This window comes from Vicugna pacos, chromosome 7 (assembly GCF_048564905.1).
Source record: "Vicugna pacos chromosome 7, VicPac4, whole genome shotgun sequence".
NCBI lineage: Eukaryota > Metazoa > Chordata > Mammalia > Artiodactyla > Camelidae > Vicugna > Vicugna pacos.
In genome coordinates, this window is record NC_132993.1 from 47,838,656 (window position 1) to 47,864,973 (window position 26,318).

Below are 26,318 nucleotides of genomic sequence, written 5' to 3' on the forward strand. Positions count from 1 at the left end.
TTACTCAAGCACAGGAATACACCTCAAGGAAAATTTAATTCTAAGAATTATAATGTAATTAAAATCACAACTAAATTATTTAATTCAACTCTAATGTCTTATAATATAAGAAAATGTTGGACCTAGAGAAGCCCCAAATGTCTTTATTTTATTGAAAAGTAAGACCTTTCTCATGGGCAGTGGGATGTAGTATAGCAAATGAGCATGTCTCTCACTCACACACACACACACACACACACACATTCTCACACACTCACACACTCACACACACTCCCAGGGACCAGTGTCATTGAAAAGTATGTTCTAAGAGATATTGAATCTTTAGCACAACAGCAACCAAAAGGCTTTTTCTGAGTTTGAATACATATAAAAGTTCCGAAAGACATTTACATCTCCCTTTAATATTGACTGAGGAACCAGAAGTCAACAGATCATGGGTCAATAAAAAGACAATAAAAAGAACACAAAGATTTTAGGTGTTGGCACTTCGTTCTTTTCTTGGCTTTTCCCAAGGCTTTTAGAACAGATACTTAGGGTAGTGTTTGAACTGGAAAAGAAAAGGCGGTGCCATAATATTTTTTTAAGTCCCTAAACTATTCTCTTAATTTTAACAGAAATTTAAGAAGAAAAAAGTCACACCATTTTCTCTTACTCCTGATGAAAACATACCCAATTGTCCTCATGCTCTTAATTTTACCAAAGGTCTTTTGTCTCTGTTTTCTTTCCCATGAGAATGTTTCCTCTTCTACCAAATAGCTGAAGTCCCATCCCTCCTAGTCATCTTTTTTCAATGTCTCCAACCACTTAGCTCCTAGGAGTACTTACTGCTTATCCTTTAACTGAGGTGGACTTACCTTATTACTTAATTGTTTTAAATATATATTTAGACTATAAAGCAAATGGCGCCTCCTGGAGTTGTGTATTTCAGTGGCCCCTGACTGCATGGATCTCTGCTCTGTAATACAATTCCTAGCCCCCTTAATGGCAAAAGGTTTATTTTTCATGCTCCCGCCCCCCTGCCATGCTTCCTTAGCATTCTTCCCATAAATGATGGTCTTTTAAAACAAACTCACCAATTTGAAACTACTCCTTTTCTCCCTATTTCCATTTTTATCTAGCAGCCTAGGCTCACAAAGCACTTTCCACTGACAGGAGTTACATGATTCCCACCACATCGTGTCAGAACAGCAGGGAGAGACTTTTATCCTGATTGTGAGCATTAGGGAATTCAGGCTTTGAAAGTGGCAGCATCTCAACTTGAACTCTGTTCTCTTGACTTCCAGTGCAGTGCCCTTGCTACTCTCTCATGCTGCCTCTCTTCTTGATGACTGTTTACACACAGTTAAATCATCAGAATTTGACTTACAGAAGTGAAAAACATCTGCATGCTGGCCAAGGCAGGGTTTTGGGGTGCTGCTAGGCCAGGGCAGGGAGCCAAGGCAAAGGCAATGACAAAAGGCTGCTGCTACACAGCCTTTCTTAAAAACAGGCTTCAGTCTGTGCTGGGCAAGGTAAGAGGAAGGAGGGAGAAGGGCGCTGTTGTAGTTGATGGGCTGAGTAAGTCAAGGGTCCTTTGAAGCAAGCAGGTCTTGGAGCTCCCCAACGACCTCTTAGTGACACCTACTACTGAAAAAAAAAACCTGCCAGGGGAATGTAGCTGCAAGGGTGACAACTTGAGACATTGGGTAGTTTACCTTCTCATGAAGAGAAATGCTGTCTGAGAAACTTGTTGGGCAGAACATTTGAAGCTTCTTCTATGGTCCTTACACAAAGGAAACTGGCTTTCAGCTAATGATGAAAACATGTTGGTTATGATTTCTCCTTTGAAGTCCAACTTCCCTAAAACAAGACTTCAGGAAATGGCATGTAGGTGTCATGAAGTTTTTATTAACCTGTATAGGGCAGTTGCCCCCAGGATTTGCTCTAAATCTTTTCAGGACAGAATAGCTGCACCATTTCATGTGAACAACATCCTTCGTCTACATTATTCCGAAATTCTGGCATATTCTGTGGCTTTCTGGAGAATTCAAGTCCCACCTCTCGGAACTTATCTCACCCCACCTTTGCCAGTGTTCATTATACACCAGTCTCATAGATTATTTCTGTTTCTCAAACGTTTGAAATTGGTCCCCACCTTAGAGTCTTTGTATTTGCTGCTCCTGTGGAAGGGAATGCTTTTCCCTAAGTGATCTTGCTGGCACTGTCTTTCCATCCAGATTTCAGTTGGGAAATCAGTCCTCAGAGAGAGGACCACTTACAGTTGTCCCACAGTTCTTAGCACATTATTTCATTTTTGTGGTAACAGTCATGATTCTCTGAAATCATTTATTACCTTTTAATGGTTTTCTTCCCATTGCTCCATGAGAGTCTTGTCTGCCTTTTTTAAGAAGAGATTTTAGTTTCAACAGCAGTTTCAGGTTTACAGAAAAACTGTGCAGATAGTACAGAGGGTTCCCATATGCCTCTCTCTCCTCTCTCACACACAGTTTCTCCTGTTACTAACAACTTACATCAATATAATACATTTGTTGTAATTAATGAACCAATATTGATATATTACTATTAACTAAAGTTTACCATTTATTCAGATTTCCTTAGTTTTTACCTAATGTCCTTTTCTGTTCCAGAATCCCATCCAGGATAACGTATTATGTTTAGTTATCCTGTTTACTTGGGCTCCTTTCCACTGTGACAGTTTCTCAGACTTTCCTTGTGGTCCGCCTTTCTGACTGCAGGTTGCTAATGCAGAGAACAGTGTTTGCCATACACCAGGAACTCAAAATATCTACTGAGTGTGTGTGAATGAACTAACAGCTTGAGTGAAGAATTCACAATTGGTATTAGGCTACTTTGCATTTGTTTGTCACTTTACAATGTACGAAATGCATTCATTTATTTCATTCACTCCCCTAATATTCCCATGAGGTGGGCCGGAAGTTAGTGAATTGCCTTTGGTACAGGAAAACTGAGATTGCACTTAGGTTCCCTGATGATCCTATTCTTTCTACAACCCCAGGAGAAAGGATGGACCTAGGAAGAAAATAATGATGGGGTCACTTTTATCTCAGGTGGTGGGTAAATCAAATGACAAAAGTGTCTATAATCTTCACTGAAATACAATACAACAAAACTTGAATAAACAAGCACAACATACAATAGATAGATAGATGGATGATAGACAGATTGATAATTCGTGCTTCACATTTAGGTCAAACTGACTTTACAGACATACTTTTTTTTTTTCAACAAACATCTAGACTTGTATTTGCTGGGTGAATGTTTAATGACTCCTTACTATACATACATTGTTAAGGTTTAATTGGAAAATATAACTCATTAGCCTAAGGCAAAATTTTAAGAAGTGGCACCAGAGTAGAATTGTTGTAGTTTTGGTAAGACACGTTATACTTGTTAATCCTGGTAACAGCAACAGTTAGTGGGGTAACAGTTATTCAATTACTTCATTTCTGGGTTAAAGAGCAATCAAACGTTTCAAAGATAGAATGCTAAATTCTAAGATTTTTACGGGGATTACTTCTTTATTGTGAATAATGGTATGGACTCTCACAACTGGAAGGGACTTCTGTAATTGAACCCTCTCATTTTACAGGTGAGGATGCAAAAAGCTGAAAAGAGGCTGAGTAACTTCCTAAAGTCAACACCAAGTTGTTGGTAAAAGTGAATCTTTCTTCAGGTATTTTAGTTTCTATTCCACTGTTCTTTCACTTCATCAAATTAATTCATCAGTTTAATATCTGAATCAAAGGAGTTGGAATGGAGTTGTTATTCTAGTAATAAAGCTCTGCTCTTTAATGTAAGTGTAACCATTCATTTCCTTCTAAAAAGTGGTGGATCAATTCTTAATGATGAGCAAATACTTTTACTTCTACCTATCAAAACTGTGTTGGATGAAAAAGGGCATGATTCTTCATGTTTTATGGAAAACTATAAAGGAGGAGGAACATATCTGTGACAATCATGTCTACTGAATTTTCATTCTATTTCTCCTCTAGAGAAAAACTAGCAACCTCTGTAGATGCTTCCAAAATAGAAAAGGTATTCCAGAATAATGAAGTATTTTAGATACCAAATCAATACTTGCCATATTTGAGTGACACAATGATTAAAAATACCATTATAAATAAGCAAGAATCATGAAGAGTGCTCTAGATGGTAAAGAATGGGTGGGACTTGATACTACTGTTACCATCCTCCTCTATGGCAGAAATTTATAATGCAATGACCAAGCCAACTCAAAGGCGGTGAATGTTATTTTTCAGTTTCACGTGAGGTGTATAATTCCTCCTGACCTAATTTAAAAAGCATAGTTTAAGTAAGTAAGTAAGTAAGTAAATAAATAAATAAATAAATGGCTTATTTGGAGGGAAATGCTATAGCTCAAAATGTTCTACAGCATTTGGTAACAGAGAGTAGGTTTATATCGTAAGAATGGGGAAACCCTACTGATTCAGGAAAAGAGAAAGAGAAAGATTTTTGTTGTTGTCAACAAATTAAGTTACTTCAGACTTCTGACTAAGGAGGTTCTTGAAGACCAATATGTCCAACAGAGATGATAACCTGGACATAAAATAAGAACTGTGATAAGACTCCTGGGGTGACACCCCAGCTCTGTTTTACCCTCTCAGTCAAGGTGAACATGAAGGATTGTCATGATTAGGGGAAGGCAAACTCTCAATTAGGTGAGGAAGTAACAGCCATCGATAGAGTTACGCTGTGATGTGCCTTCCTATTTAATGAACTGATGTATTTATAAGTAATGTAGGTTATTTTTTCATTCTAACTTACCAACACAGGCACCAACTTGTTCATTTTTGTTAAGAAACTAAAAGATCCAAGGTCATGGTATTTGCTCAAGGACAACATGTGAGCTATCTACAGCAAGGGTCTTGCGGAACCTGTGTGGTAAATTAGTCAGTCAGTCAAGGAGTTACCAGTTACTGGGTTTTCTCTACGTCTGTGGTTTGGGAAATACAAAGAAAGCCATAGTTACTGCTGACAAAAAGTTTAAAATTAAATCTTAGATTATAAAGTAGAAAGTCATCTTTTAGGTGACTTTGGGCAGGTCACTTAACTTTTCAGTCTTCCCTTGTTGCAAGAATACAATGAGAAGTGTGCTTTTAGAAGAATCATAGCATAATGTTTAAGACCATACATTCTGGACACAAACCAAACTACACTTGATTCTTGGTCAACATTTACCAATTATCTGATGTAACCTTTCCATGGTGCCTGATATATATAAGTGCTCCATAAACAGATGACAGATCAGTTTTACTAAACATAAAGTAATTAGAGAGTTACTTGTAAGTGCGAAGAAATTTTTGAGTCTGTTACTACAAATGAAAGTTTTCTAGGCTAACTCATGAAAGTGGTGCATATTATATGAGAAAGAAAAAAATTCATCATTATCTATGAAAATTGCAAATATGCACATCTAACAACAAAACTGTGAAGTACTGTAGTAATAACAGAATAACACAATAGTGCAGGGATGTTCATGGCTGATTATTTGAAATAGCAAAGGTTTAGGAAAAGCTTAAATTTCTCTAATAAAAATTATAATTGCTAGTTTATTGAGTACTAACTATATTCTAAGTATTATTATAAGTTTTTTAAAATTAATAACTTATTTCTCATAAAACCCCTATGGAGTAGGTACCCTATTTAAATTATAGTCATATCAAATAATTATGTATATTTATACATCCTATCTTGAAATGTTGTTCAAACAAAAATAAGCAAGACACACACACACACAGATTGTCAGATTGGATTTAAAAAATAACCCAATAATAGATTTCATATAAGAGATTCAGTTTAAATATAAGCACACAGAAAAGCTAACAGTAAAAGGATAGAAAAAGATATACTATTCAGACACAATTAAACAAAAGTCAATTATATTTCTATATACCAATAATAAAAACATAGAAAATATTAAAAATTATTCACCTACAAAAGAAGAAAATATATCAACAGCTTGACAAAAAAATCAAACAAAAGATATTTAAAGGTTCTATACTAAGTTCTACAAAACATTATTAAGATCAACTAAATACTTAAATAAATGGGGGCATACACTGTGTTGTTGGGTTGGAAGACTGAATAGTCTAAAGAAGTCAGTTCTCTGATTGGGATCCAAATCAGTCCAAAACTGACCTACACAATCAATGCAATCTCAATCACTATCATAGCCAGGGTGTATGTGAGTGTATGTGCGTGTGTGTTTGTGTAATTTGAAAAGCTGATTCTAAAATATATGCAGAATGTGGAGAGTTAAGAACAGCCAATGCAGTCTTGAAGAGTATAACTTGAAGATGTAAACTACCAGACATAGCAATGACTAACAATTTGATGTTGGTGCAAAAACAGACAATAAACCAATGGAACAGACTAGGATTCAGAAACAAATCCAAACACATAGGGTCACCTGATGTTTGACAAAGATGACACTACAGTGCAATGGGGAAAGGAAAACAATTATTTTTTTCAATAAGTGGTGCTGGGTCAATTGGATATCCATTTGGAAACAAATGAATGTTGAACCTTTTATCTCACACCATTGATAAAATTCAATTCTAGTTGGATTGTAGATCTAAATGTGAAAGGTAAAAAAATAAAGCTTTTAGGAGAAAACTTAGGAGCATATGTCATGACCTTAGAATAGGCAAAGATTTCTTAAACAGGGCAGAAAAACACTAATCATAAAAAAAGGATAAACTGAATTACATTAAAATTAAGAACTTTTGGTCATCAAAAGACACCATTAAGGGAAGGAAAAGGCAAGCAAGAGTGGTAGAAATTATTTGCACAACATATATCAGACAAAGAATTCATATTTAGCATATGAAGGGCTCCTACAAAACAACAATGAAAAGTAAATGACCCAAAATAAAAATGGGTAAAATTACATAACACTAAACCAAAGATTACCAAGTGGGCACAGGAAAGCAGAGAAATGCACATTTTATCTGCAGTGAGATACCTCTTTCATGCTCTTCAAGGTGGCTAAGCTTAAAACACAGGCGATATCAATAGTACTAAGAATGTGGAGCAACTGAAACTAATTTACACTTCTGGTGGAAGTATAAGTTGGTACAATCACCCTGAAAAAATATTTGGCAGTATCACCTGAAGCTGACTACATACATTCCTATAAAAGCATATCCAGTTCTTTGTCCTGCTACCATAATGAATAAGCATATGTATCACTTACACAGAGATGAGGAAATAATTTGCACCCTGAGATACTGCAAATGTAATAGGGCTACCTGTGCAGTTCTGGGACTCAAATTAAATAAAACCTTGAACAATTCCTATAAGGCTTGCCTGCCTTGCAAAACAATTTTATCTCTCAATTTTGTGATACTGATATCTGAAAACAGACCATGACCTTGTGGATACGGTAGTCATGCAAGAAAGTTGAGCTTTCCCACCATGAATTGATGAATCAACTAATGTAAACTTGGAAATCTTGAGTGTCTTTTCCCATTCAAATAACCTCTTGGTTTTTGGTTTTCATAAGCCTTCTGAAGTCTGAATCCTTTTACCACTTTGCAAATAAACTTATTCTTTTCTTCTTCAAATCTACAAATCTTCTTTTGACAATCTTAAGACACAGTAATTCAATTCCTAGTTATATGACCAACAGATAAATGCATATGGTTAACAGACATGTATGACTATTCACAGGAGAACATGAATAAATCAACTGTAGTATAAAATGGATAGAATAGAATGAATAAATGAACTGTCACTTATATACTCAATGGAACACTATATAACATGAGAATGAACAAGTTATTGTTGTATGTAACATCTCATAAATATAATTTTGAGCAAAAGAATCCAGATACACAAAATACTTTATGATTTCATTTATATAAAAATTTAAAATAGGATCTTTTATCTATGGGGCAAGATGTCACGCTGGTGAGATATGGTTACCATTAGAGGTGGATAATGATTAGCTTGAGTGATTCGTGTGTGCTGCTAATAATCTTGCTTGACCCATGTGCTGGTTACGTGGATGTATTTACTTTATGAAAATTCATCAAAGTTTACATTTAAGATCTGTGTACTTTTCTTTAAGTATGTCATACTTAAAAATAGAGCTTATTGTTAAATGAAAATGGCACAGACTGATGATGGAGAGACGAAAGCATGTGAGGTGGCGTGCTGGTCTGAGAAGCAGCTCAGTGCTCATGAGGGAAGTTGGTCTGGCTGGTGTGGAGAACAGAAGCTGTGCATGCCTGAAAGAAAAAGAAGCTGAACAAGTTTCTTAGAATCTTTCAGATCCAGGAAGAATTTGGTCAGGGATGATGGAGATGTTGGGTGATGGGTTGATCCTTAAGCAACAAAACCTATGCATCATGGAACATGGATGACTCCAGATATTGGAATGCATCTTGACCCAGTGATTCTGGCAGTTTTTACGTGAAATGGAAGGTCATTAACACTTTGGAGCCTTTTGGGATAGGTGTTGGGGTGGGTGGTCATCTGAATTAGTCAGGAGAAATAAAGAATTAAATTTCCACAAGAATAAGAAGAGACTTGGATCTGTAGTGAGAGGAAAGCAAAGGGGAGTCAATGTGTTGGGTCGAGGTTCTGGTCTTTGCCAAGGGTTGATAAGCAATACATTTTCAACTGCATTGTTTCTTGTCTCTTCCAATCTGGCCCATGATTAAACTGACTACCTTAATACAGCTAAACATTTTGTGTATGTAATATGCTTAAATAATGGGTGTGAATGTAACTAAAGCAGGTTACACAACGCCAGGTTTATTTGCTGGAGTTTCCAGACTATAATATGCAAATACATGAATCATCACACAGCATCATAATGATCAGCAGCTCCTCTACACTCAGACACTGGGAAAATAGAATAAAAAATAAAATGTTAGGTCCTCAAAACAGCTGACAACATACATGGAGATATAAGGCTACCACACAGAACACCATGGAGTGGGTGTAAGAATGACTTTCCCGAGTCTCTCTCTTGTGAAGAGATAGCACGAGCGCCCAGCAAAGGATCTCAGCTTTGTGAAGGGGCCATGGAGTATGGCACCACGAAACACTGGGAGAATTTTCTTGACAACACTTCTGGAACTGCATGTATCTTTATGTTACAGTCATACTTAGACCATTCATGGTATTGAACGTAAGTTTCTGCATAGGTGTGAGGACTAATTATAATTTTCCAGCATATTCAGGAAGGATACCAGCACGATAACTTTAAGCAAAAAAACCTACGCATCATGGAACACAGAGGATTCCAGATATTGGAACTCATCTCGACCCAGTGATTCTGGCAGTTTTTACATGAAATGGAAGTTCAGTAACACTTCGGAGCCCTGTGGAGTGCCTCTCACTGATCATAACACAGAAAGAAGATGTGCCCACTCTCTCACTTCAAAAGGAACAACTGACTTGGCACAAACTATGAGAATCAAGAAGTAGTAAATTCCCCTCTCAAAACCATCAAAGCACCTATCAGATATGGAGTCCAGCTTGGAGGTGAGTTTTTGGGTTTTAGTGCCCTGGCAGGCAGCAAAGATTATGAAGATGGATTTGCAGGCAGATATAAGGACCAGAAGAGATTTCCAAAAATATCTGGGAAGAGTCACCAGGAGAAAAGACTAGGCTGCCTTCCAGTGGTGGAACTCAGAGCTTCCAAGTTGGAGGCATTCACGTAAATCTCACTCCACCCATTTCTTCAACAGATATTTATTGAGAATCTGTTCCCATGCCAGGCATGATTCTAGCCCCTGGGGCTATGACTATGAATACTACAGAGAAGGGGTCTGCTTTCAAAGAGATTATGTTCTTATTGAGAGAGAGAATATAAACTTGAAAAAGAACATGTAAGTTAAGGAAAAGCAATTAAAGAAAAAAAAAAATGGCAAAGCATGGAGTGCCAGGCATAGGGTGGGTCCTTTGGGGAGGGCTGCTGGCCAGGCTGCTCTGCAGACTTAAAACAATGAGAAGGAGGCAGCAGTGAGAAGACGCGGGGGAGAATCAACAGCACAGCTTCGAGAAGTCTTGTTCATGCTGGTTGCGGTAGCACTGGGGAATTTACTTGACTTGACAGGGTCACTATTGGAACGAATACACAAAAACTGTCACCAGAATTTCTTAGGGAAGTCCTATAGCCTCTGATGTATGCTAATGGGTGCCCTGGAATCAAGGAGAAAGACAATTAGAGAAAAGGTGTGAAGTCAGCGTTGCCCTTACACTGAGAACGTGTCTGAGGACAGCCTATCCAAAGACACTCCTTAGCTCTACCCCAATAAACACATGCAGAGCTAAAATAATCCCTGAATCTTGTGTGACTGCAGCTCTCAACGTGCACTGAAACACTTTTACCAATACAACCAGATTCAATGTTACTACAGAGGCCTCACATTTCAGTGGAAAGAGCCCAGGCTCAGAGTTTTAAGCTCTGAGTTCAGGTCTTGGCTCTCCCTGGCAAAATTAAGTAAACTGAGACAAGCTACTTAATCTTTCTGAGTCTCAGGCTCTTTACCTGTAACCAGAAGGATGACACTAAGATCATGGGGTTATTGCAATAATGACACGAGATCAATACCTATAAAAATGCTTTGTTCATTCCAAAGCATGATGCAAATATTTGTCATCAGAATTTATTCATCCTTAACCACCTATCCCAATGTATTTAAGACAATCCTCTTAAATATCTACTACCATAGATATATCCTTTAAATCCTCTCTTTCCCTATGAACTGTCAATCAAGAAGAGCTGACTAGCACCTTTAGATGGAGCATCTGACTCTGGCTTCTCTCCATAAGAACAAATTAATTCTCAATTTGTTGGTTCAGTTTGCTGTGTTCATCCAGTGCATTGTGCACAAGCTCAGGGCACCATTGCATTCACCCCTAAGCAATTCACATTAGAAATATTAGAGCCACGCCTCATTCATTCACCTCTGTTTCCGATGGAGCCTGTGGCCATTCCTGACTCACCATTCAGTGTCTTCAAAATGAGAAGGAGGAGGACTGCAGCAGGAATGTTTCTTATGACGGTGGCCAAGGACCTCGGCAATTCAACGTACTCACTGACAAGGTGTCCTACTGTGGGTTATACTTTTCTAGTCTGCTATCTTCCTCTAAGTTTCTCTTAAGTTTTTCTGGGAATATATGAGTTACTACTTTCCAAAAAATGAATTACAGGGCTACCCATCTCTGAAAACAAAGTATACACGGACAGTGCAGCTTCACAGTAAACCTTGCACTTTTAGTATGAAATGATTGCAAAGAACAGAACCTCCACAGATGGTTTCAACCAAGTACGGATGAATAGGGATTGCCAGGCCACATATCGACTGCCCAGCTTTACAATAAGACTTATGATCTAATATCAAAGCAAAAGGATTCAAAAGGGAAAAGGGTTCCAGGTGCTCAACATCATTTATAAGGAAGTTAGACATGTGCCTTTCAGCCAGGTGGTGCCAGGGCTGTTCCATCATAGAGAGTTGAGTCGTGGCATCTGGCTTCTGTGAGAAGTTAATGGCACCTGGGCTCACATTCACCTAGTGTTTTTGTTTCCTATTGCTGTTTTAACAAATTATTAATACTTAGAGGCTTATAACAACACAATCTTACAGTTCTGAAGGTCAGAAGTTAAGCCTTTAAGGGCTAAAATCAAAATGTTGGCAAGGCTGGTTCCTTACAGAGGATCTAGGGGGAATCAATTCCATGGCTCTTCCAGCTTTCAAAGATGGCCAGCATTCCTTGGCTTGTGGTACATCACTACAACCTCTGCTTCTGTGACCACACTGCCTACTCCTACTACTCACTTTGATCTCTTGCCTCTCTCTTATAAGGACCCTTGTGGTTACACTGAGCCCACCCAGACAATTCAGGATAATCTCCCTATCTTAAGATCCTAAATTTAATCACATCCACATAGCCCCTTTTGCCATATTAGGTGACAGTCACAGACTTTTTTTTTTTTTTTAATTTATACATTCTTGCTTGACATTAGGATGCGACCATCTCTGGGCACCATTATTCCTGTTTTTGATTACCTGGTTCAGACTGTCCTGCCTAGCTGCGGATGAGAGGAATCTTCTAAGCAGAGGAGAAAAAAAAGCTCAGACTGACTTAAATTGACAGACAGTAGCCATATTTTCTTCTTTTCTCTATTCCAGGATATTAGCTAGTTCTGAACACAAAATAGATGCCCAAATAACAAAGAGTGCTAGTTGTCCCCCAAAGGGCATTTCGTATTTTATCCTCTGTTAACAGAATGCCCTGGTTTAGTTGAGTGCAAGGCTGCTTGCCATTAGGTGTTTTCAAGTTCTGCCTAATGGGAGCAGAAGAGGTATAGCATACACAACTTCCACACTGTGCTCCTAGAGCGAAACAGTGAGCCCTTTTTCCCTTTCCCCTTCCTTCTTGCCAGTTGAAATTAAGAGGAGATAATGGGATTGAAACCATTGCACTAGATTGTGGAATGGATGCCAGGAGCTGAGGACCAAGTAGATGGAGCTGGGGTCCTCACCAGGCGGGGGAGCTGTTCTATCACCCTGGGATTGTGAACAGACTACTTACAGCCAAGTGAATTAGAAAGAAAGACACTTCTCTCTTGCTTGGCCCTTTGTTACAGGAGCCAAACTCATATCCAACCATAATTCTCAATGTATGAACCTGATATTGAAGCAAACTGTTTCTCTCCTCAGCTTTGCCACTAAGTGGACATATGATCCCACATGGATCAGTATGCCTCTCTGAACCTTGGTTTCTTTAGCTGGAAAACAGAGATGATAATAATATGTACCTCATGTGTTGCAAATATTGAAATGAGAGTGGACATGTGGTCATCATCTGTGAACTCCAAGGCACTTTACAAATATAAAGGTTGAAAGATTAAAATGTAATTTCTGATTCTTCCTCAAACATGTTTGGCTTTTTAACATTTTATTGTCTAAAAGGCTCTGCCAATTTTCTCATTGACTTTCACTTATTTAATAAGGTCAGCAGTATAATTTGTAGAACAAATGTAAACTTTTTTCTTCTAGGATTTAATAAGTATGCTTATTTTGAATAGAAAAAAATGAGATCTATTATTATTTTTTTTGAATTAGCCTTTGTAACAGTGTTTGCTCACCACAGTATAGGGGCATAAAACTAACCCTTCCTTCCACCCTTGTGAATTCTTAGCTAGGGCTCCTGTAACAAAAGACAGATGAAGAGGAGAAAAGCATACACATTTATTTAATGTAAGTTTGACCTGACATGGGAGCCCTCACAAGGAAATGAAGACCCAAAGACCCAGTTAGAGTTGAGTGTTTATATACTGAATTGGACAGAGTAGTAAACCATGAAAACGCGGTTAAACAAAGGAGCTTGGGCGAGGGCAGTCAATGGTGGAAAAGTAACCAGGAAGATGAAGGTTAGTTTAACAAGGCTTGGTTGTACAAATTTTTCTCTATTTCAACTTCCCCTCTTTGGTGATAATAATGTTACTTTGCTCCTGGTATAGGGTGGACAACTTCCATGTGCCATTTTACCTTCTTCTCATCAGAGCACCCACTCTGCATCTGCAAAATGATCCCTGTGCCAGAGTTTCAGGTGGCATATTTTGCACACTTCACCAGGCTTAAACAAAGTCTGTTCCTCCATCAGTGACCATGTAAGAGAACATGGATTCTGAATGAGTAACTTTAAAAGGAAATGTGAATGGCTGTGTGCTGGATGGGGTTAGAGGTCAAATTACAGGAACCAGGATTGGTCACTTCGAGTGTCAGAGTGTTAATAACCAACCCTTTCCACAGGAACACCCTGCCCAGGAAGCAGGGAGACTCTGGTGTTCTCAGTATTGTGCTTTGCCTCCCAGCCTCAGATCTCTGAGCTCTGGGTTAGCCAGAGCTTAAACTCTATGCCCAGAATGTGCCTATAGCAGACTTTAAAGAGCACAAATGTAGAAGGGCACAGGCTGGCTGCTAGACACATTCTCTAGTGTCCCAGTGGCCATCTGGGTTTGGATCAGGGACTCGCACTGGCCAAGCAAGGATGCTATAGACCCCTCAGGCTGGTTTTTTGATTACTCCTTATCCTTTGTTTCCATTCCTTTCCATTCTACCCTCCATGGGACCAGAGATATGGCAAAATAAAAGGAGGACTTCAGAACCAATGAAAGAGGGTAAAACTGAACTCTTATATTTTTGGCAGCAGTAGTGCTTAATAAAGGCTTTATCAATGTGTAATATGGCAGGAGAGTGAAGTGAGTATATGGTTTCTTTTGTTATCCTCTTGTCTGTATGTAAGACTCATGCTTGCGTTTTTTTCTTTTCTTAACTGAAGTTTCTCATTAGCAAATTTTATCATGTTTTTGTGCAAATTTAAAGACAATCCTTAACAGGTAACTGAATTTCAGATTTGCAACTCAGTGGTCACACAGAGCTCTTCTCTGCTCCTTTTGTGTTTGCCCTATATTGGGCACCTTTTGGGAGCTGTTACACATGCAAAGGGTTGTTCTTCCAAATGAATAACAAACTGGTGCATGCAAAACCACCCAGGACACTGTAATTACAAACTGGAAGCTCATAATTGGTGCATGAACCATTTCCTTTATGAGTTGCTGGTCTTTATTCACAATTTTTCTCATTGGAAGGGCCGTGTCTTCTGGCTCTACCTTTAAAAATGATGATAATCATAATAACTGTAATAATGCAGCATGACTTTCTAATTACAAAGAAAATTTCTTCTCAAGAGCTCAAAACACTTCATAGACATTATCTCATTCGTTCTCACAACCTTTCTGTGCTGCTCGTCAGTCACTGGCCTGATCATATTAACAAGATGGTCATGTTCCACTTCACAACATCTCATGAGGCCAAGATGGCAGGGGGAAGTGTCACACCTCCCAACCTCTAGCAGACACTTTCAGCTATTTCTGAATAGTCTTTATCATGCAACTTTAGCCATCAGGAATGAGATACAAAGCATTACATGCCAGAGCACCTCCATGGAAGAGAACATTTTTATGGTTTGGGCGTGTCCTTAGAAGGTGTCCCTATGTCAACAGAGAACCGCCAAATAAACAAATTCACCCTAGTGCTCATGACATATTACTGCTGCTCTTTCACACAGTGGAGCCTAATATGTTGATCAATCCTCCAAAACAGGGCTCAGCAATTTGTGTAGCTCACAGGCCAAATCTAGCTAAGAATAGTTTTTATGTTTTTAAATGATTACATGTGTGAAATAGTAATGCAAGTCCCTAAAGAGTATCCTGGATTTTGCCTCTCAGACCTCCAAGTGTAAAATACTTACCACATGTTTCTTTAAAAGTTTGCCAACCCCTACTCCAGAAAAGAGGACACAGACACAAAGGCCTGGACAGTGGGAGGTGAACAGAATGGGTGATCCCTGAGGCATCCCAGGGCACAGAGAGGAAAGGTTCTGATGCTTAGATACGTAAGGCACCTAACAGAAGACGGTCGAACCTGGCCATGAATTGCTGGTGTTCTATATGCCTGTATAATTTCTCAGTGAGATAATTCCTTGGGTCTTAACCATACTTTTCCCACAGGAGCTTATTCTGTACATCTCTAATACGGCTACACTGAGTGATATTTCTTTGTTTCCTTTTGAGGTTCAGATCTTTCAAGCCAATTGTCCGCCACACAATTGCTGAGTGTGAACTTTTAACTGTATGCATTGCTTGTGTCTGGGCTGTTTTATCTGTACTAGAAAAAAAGGATTAAAAGCATAGTGATGACACATCTTAGAGGTGTTTACTAATCTTTATAGTCAGTGAGTAAGCAATGGGTGTGGTAGTTTTGACCTGTTCATATTCACATGGTGTTTTGCTTTTCTGATCTCTCAGCTTTGGTTGAAGCCCTGATTTAAGTTTCAAGGCATTTCGTATTCAGAACCATTTTAGAGACAGAGTTTGATTAAAAAAAAAAAAAAACCCAAGGAAAGGACAGACTGGTTGCTGAGCTTGGTGTTCCAGGGTCACAAAGGATTGTTGGATTATTTGTTCCATTTCTGAGGTTGGCACTGACTTTTATGACCTCCTAGGTCCCCGTGTACATCTCAGCTTGGCATTTTGATTACCTTTTCCCTTCCTGTTCATTATTCCCCTTGTTGGACCAAAACGATGGAAGAATAAAATGAGAATTTGGGAACAAGGTAATATTTGGATGCATATATTGTGAAATCAGCTTTAGTTTAGTGAAGTTTTATAAGCAGTTAATACAGTGGGAGAGTGGCTTTCAGCACTGACTTTTGGGTCCTGTCTTCTGTCAGCTAAATAAATAGTAAATAGAGTTGATCTCTGACAATGAAGGAATAAAAGCAAGGCTAAGCACATGTTCCTCGGGCACAGTGTTCTCAGTACGTGAGTATGTCACAACAACAAGTCCAGTCCTACCTGTGAGTCTGGATACTGAATATCACGGGCAGACTTTACCTTGTCTTATCCTCACTTGTGTTACAGAGCAGAAGGATGAGATGATACCAGTTGCTGGAGGAAGAGTCAATAGAAGAAACCCACGGTATGTGACTTTGACTGGAAAAGGAATTAGTCACCAGTCATGGCACCTGTAAACCAAGAAAACATTTTTCATGGCAGCAGATAGCAGAAGACAGGAGGCAATTTGTAAAAATAATTATTGGAAATCAGTGTTAAAATTCTATTTGAAATTTTAAAAAGTAACCTTGGCTATGATTCCAAAAGCACAGGCAACAAAATAAAAAAGAGATAAACTGGACTTCATCAAAATTAAGACCTTCTGTGTAATAACAGATACTTTCAAAAAAGTGAAAAGACAACCTATAGAATGGGAGAAAATATTTGCAAGTTTTATGTCTGATGAGGAATTTACATCCAGAATATATGAAGAGCTACTATAACTTAACAACAACAAAAACAAACAATCCAATTTAAAAATAGGCAAAGGTGACCCAGAGAAACTAGCCATAGTATAATGTCAGCTCCAAACGATATGTTGAAGGGGTCATGTTGAGACAGAGTCACTAAAAAGTCTCTGATGTGCTTCTGCAGACACATTTCACTCAGGGGTGGTTTGCTAACTCTCCAGACTCCAGAGGAAAGAGAAGTGGGTTGAGAGTCAGAAGAAGGGAGTCAAATCTTTTCTTTGCCTTTTTCTGAGTAATGCTGAGCTAATCACTTGGATTTTCTGTGCTTCAGAAAATCAGTAAAAATGGAGAACATGACAAAAATAGGCAAAGAACTTGAATAGATATTTTTCCAAAGAAGATAGACAAACAATCCTTAAGTACATAAAAATATATTCAACATCATTAGTCATTAGGAAAATGCAAATCAAAGTCACAGTGAGATATCACTTCACACCTACTAGGATGGCAATAATTATAATATCAGTAAAAACAAAAACTAGAAAATCACAACTACTGATGAAAATGTGGAGAAATTGGAACCCTTGTGCACTGCTGATGAAAATGTAAAATGGTGCAGCCATTGTGAAAAATAGTCTGTTGTTTCTTCAAAAAGTTAAACAGAGATCTATAATATTACCCAGTAATTCCACTTCTAGTTATATATCCAAAAGAACTGAAAACAGTGACTCACACAGATGTCTGTACATCAGTGTTCATAGCAGCATTATCCACAATATCCAAAAGGTGGAAACAACTTGGTGTCAATCAACAGATGATGGAATAAGCAAAATGTGATATATATAGACAATGGAATGCTATTCAGCCATAAAAAGGTATGGAATTTTGGTATATGCTATAACATGGCGGTGTGATTAATGAAATAAGCCAGACACAGAAGAGCAAATATTGCATGATTCCACCTATGTAGGGTACCTAAAATAGGCAAATTCATAGAGACAGAAAGTAGAATAGAGGTTACCAGGATCTGGGATAGGGAGAAGGAGAAGTGATTGGTTAATGGGTACAGAGTCTACGTTGGGGATAAATAATGGCGATGGTTACACAACATTGTGAGTGTACTTAATGCTCCTGAATTGTACACTTACAAATGATTAAAGTGATAAATGTATATTGTTATGTTATATTTTATGTATATTTTAGCACAGTAAAAGCAATTTCTAAAAATAATAATCTTTGATATTCACTTCAATCCTTGGTTTTTGCCAAAGAGCCAACTTTTTAATTCTTATTTTGGGCTTTTGTTCTTATCATTAGGAAGGTGGTTTCTAACTTGAAACTGACAGCAAAGCTGCCTGAAACAGCAGCTGTGATTCTGTGCTCCTCTCCAGGAACTGGAATCGTGTCTGTAGTTATAATTTCAGCACATGCGGACTGAGCCTGTAATACATGTATTATAGAGCAGAGCTACAATTCATCTTAATGATGGTATGTGAAAGAGCATCTCGGCAGGGCACCTTAATGAAATGACAATTGGTTGAAGACTCAGAAGATTAAAAATACCCAAGACTTTCAGAAGCCATATCTACTCTCATTTGGATCCTTTAAGGGATGGTGTAAAATAATGTTCTCTGCCAAATAACAAGAAAGCTTATAGCAAATAGAGTAAAAATCTTTTTAATGTATTTTTCAAGGATGCAGCCATTAAAAATGTCTAATCAGAAAAGCTAAAAATACGAACCAAATTCTTAAGTTTGAATCTATCACATAGACACCTGCTGGCAGAAATTACCTAATGAATGGACTAAAATATTTCAAAAAGTATTTATATTGTTTTAAAACAAAAAACTTATAATTCCCTCCCTGGAGCAGAAATCCTTGGTCAGACCATGTGTTAGACGCAGTATGTACAGTCTTTCATTGAACTCTGAGACAAGTCTTACAAGGTGAGTGATGGCAAACCCATTTCGCTGATGAGGAAACTGAGGTTCAGAAACATTAAGTACATTAACTGGTGCTCAGAATAGACAAGGCTTCACTGTATTTAAAGCATGACTATCATTTAATAGCAAAATTGTGGCCAGACTGTATGTCTCATTTTATAATCATCACATTAATCAATACTATAAAGAGAAAAATTAAAATCAGGCAAGCCTCCTTTTCTAGGTCCATTACAGCAAACAAAAGGCAACATATTTCATGACAAGAATTCTAAATTGTTTCCCTGGCTCCACCTCAACCAAACTGGATAACTTAAGATAGCCATTCCCTGCTTCAGTTTGCCCAAGAAAAATACCATCGAGTACCCACTTATGCCAAGTACTCTGCTAACCATTTTCATATGCAATATCTCATTTAATTGATTCAACCTAATTTTTAAAACTACAATGAGGTATCACGTCACACCAGTCAGAATGGCCATCATTCAAAAGTCCGCAAATGATAAATGCTGGAGAGGGTGTGGAGAAAAGGGAACCCTCTTACACTGCTGGTGGGAATGTAGTTTGATATAGCCATTATGGAAAACAGTATGGAGATTCCTCAAAAAACTAAAAATAGACTTACTATATGATCCAGCAATCCCACTCCTGGGCATATATCCATAGGAAACTTTAATTTGAAAAAATATATGCACCCCAATGTTCATAGCAGCATTATACAATAGCCAAGACATGGAAGCAACCTAAATGCTCATCAACAGATGACTGGAATACTACTTAGGCATAAAAAAATGCCATTTGCAGCAACATAAATGGACCTGAAGAATGTCACTCTAAGTGAAGTAAGCCAGAAAGAGAAAGAAAAATACCATATGAGATCACTTACATGTGGAATAAAAAAAAAAAAAAAGAACTTACCTGCAAAACAGAAAAAGACTCGCAGACATAGTAAACAATCTTATGGTTACCAGGGGAAAGGGAGTGGAAAGGGATAAATTTGGGAGTTTGAGATTTGCAAGTGTTAACCACTATATATAAAAATAGATAAAAAAAAATTTGTTCTGTATAGTACAGGGACTATATTTAATATCTTGTAATGTCCTTTAATGAAAATGAATATATGTGTGTGTATATATATACATATATATATATACACACATGACTGGGACATTATGCTGTATACCAGAAACTGACACATTATAACTGACTATACTGAAAGAAAGGAAGAAAGAAAACATAAATTCAAATATTTCGTGATTTCTAGGGCAGTGGGTTTCAAAATGCCCCCTGCTGAACCCAAGTTCCGGGAGGCACAGGGAGAAGGAAGGAGACATGAGCTAGACTAGCTCTGACTTCATGTGTTTGCATTTTGACTTTCCACATACAAGTTCTTTTGAGAAGGAATTCAGTTGAAAAAAAGGTATGAAAACCACTGTTCTGGGGTATTTCCAGTGCAAGGGATGTTCAAAAAATTTTACCCCTCAAAGATATTTTTAAAATACTTTTAATTCACTTGAATTTTTGGAATAAACATACCATGAAAAGTCCAGTAAAATGAAAGAAAATGAAGAGGCACAGTTCTGCACGTCTGGTTGGCTGGTGATAACTGGAGAAGCCTCTAACAGAAGACTCAACTGTATTATATTGCAAATGAGCTCAGATGACGTTGTATTTTAGTTACATGTCTATGCACCTGTCTTCTTCATAAGACTTGGCTTTTGAAGGACCTGGTCATGTTGGACTTGTCTTTAATTTCTGGAACCAGCACAGTGATGGGCACATTGCTAAGTCCTAAGTGAATGTTTGTTCGACCAAATTGTGGAATGTCATGAAATAATTCTATATGGTCATACCTCTCCCTCAACATAGGATCTGAACAACATTAAATGCTGTAGCTGTGTTTCCCCTTTGTTTGGAAGACTTACTTATTGGCCAGGTATGAACAAGTGTAACTTGTTTCTAGAAAGATACAGAGCTTTCTTTTTTTTTTTCCTAAAAAGTTTCCCAGAAGGAAATATACTATAAATATGACAGTTTGTTCCCCTTTATTTCATAACTGTTAAAAAAAGAAATGATCATTACTCAATTTGAAGAGCTTAACTTCCTCATACATAAAAAATTTGGGAAGAACTAATGCACACAAACCAAGTAATGGGTAATTGGACAACTGGTAATCTAGACACCTCAGGTAGGTTTATGGGAAACAAATCAACTTCATAATTTCAAGTGAAAGCCATGTGGGCTTTGACATTGCAGGTCAAGTTTCAGATTTATACAGGCTCAAGACCCTGGATGTACAAGTCTCCCCCAAAGGAGAAAGGGACTACCACCAACAAATAAATTTAAGTAAATTTAAATAAAATTAGGCCATAGAAATCAAAACTAATGAGTTACCCATAGTTCTAGAAATATGACTACTTCATTTCTTATCCTTTAAATGTTTTTGAGCATCACAAAGCTAAAGTCAAAGTATCCCCAAAATGTACTTCTTTGAAAATAATGTTAATTCAAATTTACTATTAACTTATATGTTATAGGACTAGAATTGTCTAAAGCAGTAACCTAGAATTCTTATAAACAGCAATGGAGTCTGATCCTTTATGTAAAAAGAATCCTGGAGACTAGCAACAAATAAGTAAATAAATAACACAGAAGAGAAAGGATGGTCCCAATTTCTATTAGAAATATACTGTAAGTAGCACCCAGTAACTTGAGATTTCTGTAGCATGCTCCAGAATGTGTAACCCTCACACTCACTTTGGCTACTGCTCTCCACCTCTTTTCTAGCCTTTGTCTGTATTTTACTCATTTCTGGCTTCTTTCTCCACCCTCTCCTTTGTGTATTTTCCCTTCCATCTCTTGCTTGAGCTAACCCCTGTTCTGTATTTCTTCTCATTCATATCTCATCATGCAGTCAAAACACACACACACACACACACACACACACGCACACACACCAGTCAAACACTCCAAAGAGTACTACCATGCTCAAGATCATTCAGTCAATCTCAGTGCAAATTTTAGTATTTCTTCTCAGCATTAAAAAGCTGATTTCCCTGTGAAAGTCAGACAAGGATTTTAGTCCATGAATAAAATATGTAAGAGGTACACATGCCCAGATAGACTCAAAAACAAAAGCAGTACAACACACTTTTAAATTAGGCAATGAAAACACATATAGGAAATATTTTTTTTCTCCCTGTGAAAATAATGTATATTCTTTTGAAAATTTAGAAAATACAAAGAAGAAAATGAGAATCATCTGTAATACTGCCACAAAAGATAATCAATGTTCACCCTTTGCTATGAATATTTCTTTCTAATCTTTTTCTCATGTGTTCATACACATGTATAAAAATTCACATTAAAAATAACAAAACTGGGAGCTTACTCTGTGTGATACAAACATGTACATACACATATATTTAATTATATATTAAAATATACAGTTAAAATTCTATAGACTAAGCACTCTTTAAACAGTCTAGAATAATCTGGCTTAACAAATAAGATTTTTTTTTTAATGAAAAACAAAATAAAGCATGCTTCCTAAGGAATTTTTCAATGTATCCTCAAAGTAAATATGTTTTACTTGAATGGTTGGAAAGGTATAACATGGATCTAGAATGGTGTTGCTCATGAGATTAAAGCCATGAGTTCAACCTCTGATTGGATGAGTTCAGCATCACACATACAGAAGCTCTATTCTGTGGCCCCAGAACACTCCCCAACCCCAAACAGTGGCTTCCTGCCTAGGCATCATTGCTCAAGAGATGTGTGGCAGGAGAATGTGCTTGGCTGGTGAAACCCAGCATTTCATAAGCCTATCTATATGAAGAAGGTAAGCTCTTCAGATTGAGTAATGGTGGTTTCTCGTTTTGTTAGTTATTAAATAAAGCAAGAGTTAAATTGTCATGTTTGTAGTCTATTTCCTTCCTTCTAGGTAATTTCAGGATACCGCAGGCCAAGTTTCAGATTTATACAGTCCGTTCCTTTAGAGTAACAACTTTTCCCATTCTGAAGAATTACTACTACACAGGGTGTACTTTAGCAAATGCTGGCCACAGTATTTAAACTTTCCAACATCATATCATATGAGGAACTTTGTGATCTGAATTCATCAAATTTTTGAAATACAATGGGAAAAAGCATGAGTGCTGGAACTAGATAAATTTGAGTTTGAATCCTTAACTTTAATAAACTTCACTTTTCTCTTCTATAAAAGAAATTAATAATAACACTTTGCATTTGGTTATGAGGATTAGATATAATGTGAATAAGATTTATCATTTATCAATTATTACTGTTGTTGCCTTTTTTTTTTTAAACTACGTTTACTGTATTCTCCCATATATTCCCTCTCCTCAAGCCCAGTGATACCCAACAGGCCTCCTGGCAACCACAGACAAAATATACCACCCAGTTTTGACAAAAGTGCAAATTTTGTTGTTGCTGCAGTTGACAGTGTATGGTGTTTTGCCACTGCCTATCAGGTGAAGTGTTCAGCTGAGAGGATGTTGGGTGTCTTGTAATAAGTAGAGGTAAGTTTATTCTAAAGTGAGGCTATGGAAATATGGGACGGTTCTGACTCATCAGCAGGGGAGTAAACTACTCGAATATAATCACGTAGCCGAAGAGTGACCGCCTGAGTAGTGTGATAAGGATGAGCACTTTTATATATGCTGGGAAATCTTCTTACAGTGCAGTGCCCATGGGGTTATGATTACTGCTGATTTGTTTAGTGTTGCCATAAGTCTTCTTACCTCCTAAACAGTGCTGCCCACAATTCTGGGATGCCAGCGCACCTGAGAATCATTGCCCTAGTCACGTCAAACCACATATGGTCCCCTGACACCCCAAGCTTGCCCTTGCTTCCTTGACCTGGCAGAAAAAAAACAAAAAACAACAATAACTCTTCTCCTTGTCAGTCTAGAAAGCTCTACTTTCAGCACACTCTTTAAAAGTTTGTTTACTGTCTAAAATCCAGGGTAGGAGTAAATTATAAATAGTAGCTTAGAAAATAGAAGACAAGATGAAAAGATAATAATGCTATAGGAAATTTAGAAATAATAGGGAACTTGGTGAATACAAAAGTAGATCTTCAAAATATGAGCATTTAGAGCCAATACATGGTTCTCTGTGACAGAATTTACACATATTACTGCTCTCCAGGCACTGCTATTGGGGGATAATTAATGATATTATACACAAGAAGTGTCATGACACTTAAGCTTATGTCCCAGAAGGGACTGGAACTTCCCTTTAATGGCTGGGGAGTATAACCCTAGCCTGGGGAACATGAATCCAGCCCAAGTTGTTTAGTTACTCTGAATTAATAATTTCAAGGTGGAACTCAGGAATCTACCTTTTATATAAGGCCACTAATTTATTCTGATGCACATCGTCCACAAATTACACTTTGAGAAACAAATCAAAGTTATTTTCTAGTCATTAATTTTTTTTATTTTAAATGTATAACTGAATCATAAAACACAATTTTAAAACTTGGAGGAAAAAAAACTATGCACACACACAAACACCTATGTTTCTAACACTAGGAAGTAGAATCACGACTCCTACACATTCTAGCATCCTTTCTCAACAAATGGAAATAAAATCTACCTTTATGGACTGAATTGCGTCACCCCTGAAATTCATACACTATAGACCTAAATCTCAATATGACTGTGTTGGAGATAGGGTCTTTGAAGAGGTAATTATGGTTAAAAGAGGTCAGAAGTGTGGTCTCTAATCCAACAGCACTGAAGTTCTTATAAGAAGAGGCAGAGACACCACCTACACATAGAGGAAAGGCCATGTAAGGATACAGTGAGAAGGCAGCCATCTGCAAGCCAGGAAGAAAGCATCACCAGAAATTAACCTTATTGTCACCTTGATCTTAGACTTCCAACCTCCAGAACTGCGAAAAAATTAATTTCTGTGTTTTAAACCACCCAATCTGTGGTATTAATATATCTCCTATTCTAAAAACTAAGAATATACCTATAACCCAGAGACATTGTCTATTAATGGGAATTACTGATATGGACAGAAAATTTCTCATAAAAAGATGTTTCCACAAGTCTTTACCCATGGAGAACTTTTTAAATGATGCTTTGGTTTCACTATTATATTTACATACATTAAAAATTATAGATAAAAAGTATAATTTTTTAAACAATTAAACAAACTAAAAAACGAAGTTTTCTTAGATCCTTCAGAGAAGTGAGGTTACAGGGAAAACCCTTGTCCCAAGGGTTTTAGAGAGACAGACAAAAGAATACAGAGAATCACATCTTACTGGAGTAGAAACCTACAAGCAGAAAACACTGTAAGAACCAGTGCTAAGGTAGGAAAACCTGAAATGTAACTGATTGATGAACTGCTTGAGGCTCAGTATGAACAAGTCTGACAGTTAAAAACTCCAGGCGAGTCCCAGTCATAGGGCAGGTCCCACACTTCTGTGGCTTTTACCTCCCAGAGCTCTACCAGGTTCTCACAAATATTAGGGAACAATATTCAATACCTTGTAATAGCCTATAATAAAAAGAATATGAAAAGAATATATATATATATATATATATATATATATATATATATATATATACACACACACACACACAATTGAATCACTATGTTGTACACCAGAAACTAACACAATATTGTAAATTGACTATACTTTAATTTAAAAAAAAGAAATACTCTTCTCAATAATTCCTGCCCTCAAGAGAAACTATTTTATCAGAGCCCAGTATATCAGGATTTTATTAGAGCCTAACCAACCTGAGGGAAGGGAAGTACCTAACTCTAGCATCCTCTAGCCATCCTGTCCTTCTTAAACAGGGAAGAATACTGAGAAGTCCTCATGAAGTTCACAGCCCAGAGGCACAGGCCCACTAAGAGGCTGAGATTTAATCATAGGACCATGCAATGCTTCCCCTCTCCCCTCCCCTCACCACACCACCATACCTCACTACCACATCTCTGAAGACCTATCTAGTTCTTTTATCCAGTATATCATGCTTAGCATTCAACAAAAAATCATGAGGTGTACTAAAAGGCAAAAAACAGTTTATAGAGACAGAGTAATCATTAGAACTAGACTCAGATATGGCAAGAATGTTGGAAGTATCCAGCTGGGAATTAAAACAACTGTGATTAATAGGCTAAGGGGTCTAACGGATAAAGCAGACCGCAGGTAAGAACATATGGGTATTGTAAGCAGAGAGATGGAAATTCTAAGAAAATAAATGCTAGGTCAAAAACACTGTAAGAAAAATGAAGAATGCCTTTGATGGGCCGACTAGTAGACTGGACACAGCCAAGGAAAAGATCTCTGAACTTGGGGATAGTCAACGGAAACTTTTAAAACTGAAAAGCAGAGAGAAAAAAGGCTGAAAAAATGAAACAGAATATCCAATGATTGTGGGATAATCACAAAAGGGGTAATACATGCATGATGGAAATACCAAAAGGAGAAGAAAAAGAGAAAGAAACAGAAGAAAT

General features: G+C 37.4%; 1 long non-coding RNA gene across 3 annotated transcripts in view; it reads right to left on the reverse strand.

The window, feature by feature from the left end:
- Positions 1-26,318, reverse strand: part of LOC140697408 (uncharacterized) — a 296,177-nt gene that overhangs the window by 115,020 nt on the left and 154,839 nt on the right. For all 3 annotated transcript variants that reach the window (XR_012074416.1, XR_012074414.1, XR_012074415.1), the window contains exon 3: positions 16,463-16,593. This is a non-coding gene — a long non-coding RNA (uncharacterized lncRNA). The remainder of the gene's footprint in view (positions 1-16,462; positions 16,594-26,318) is intronic.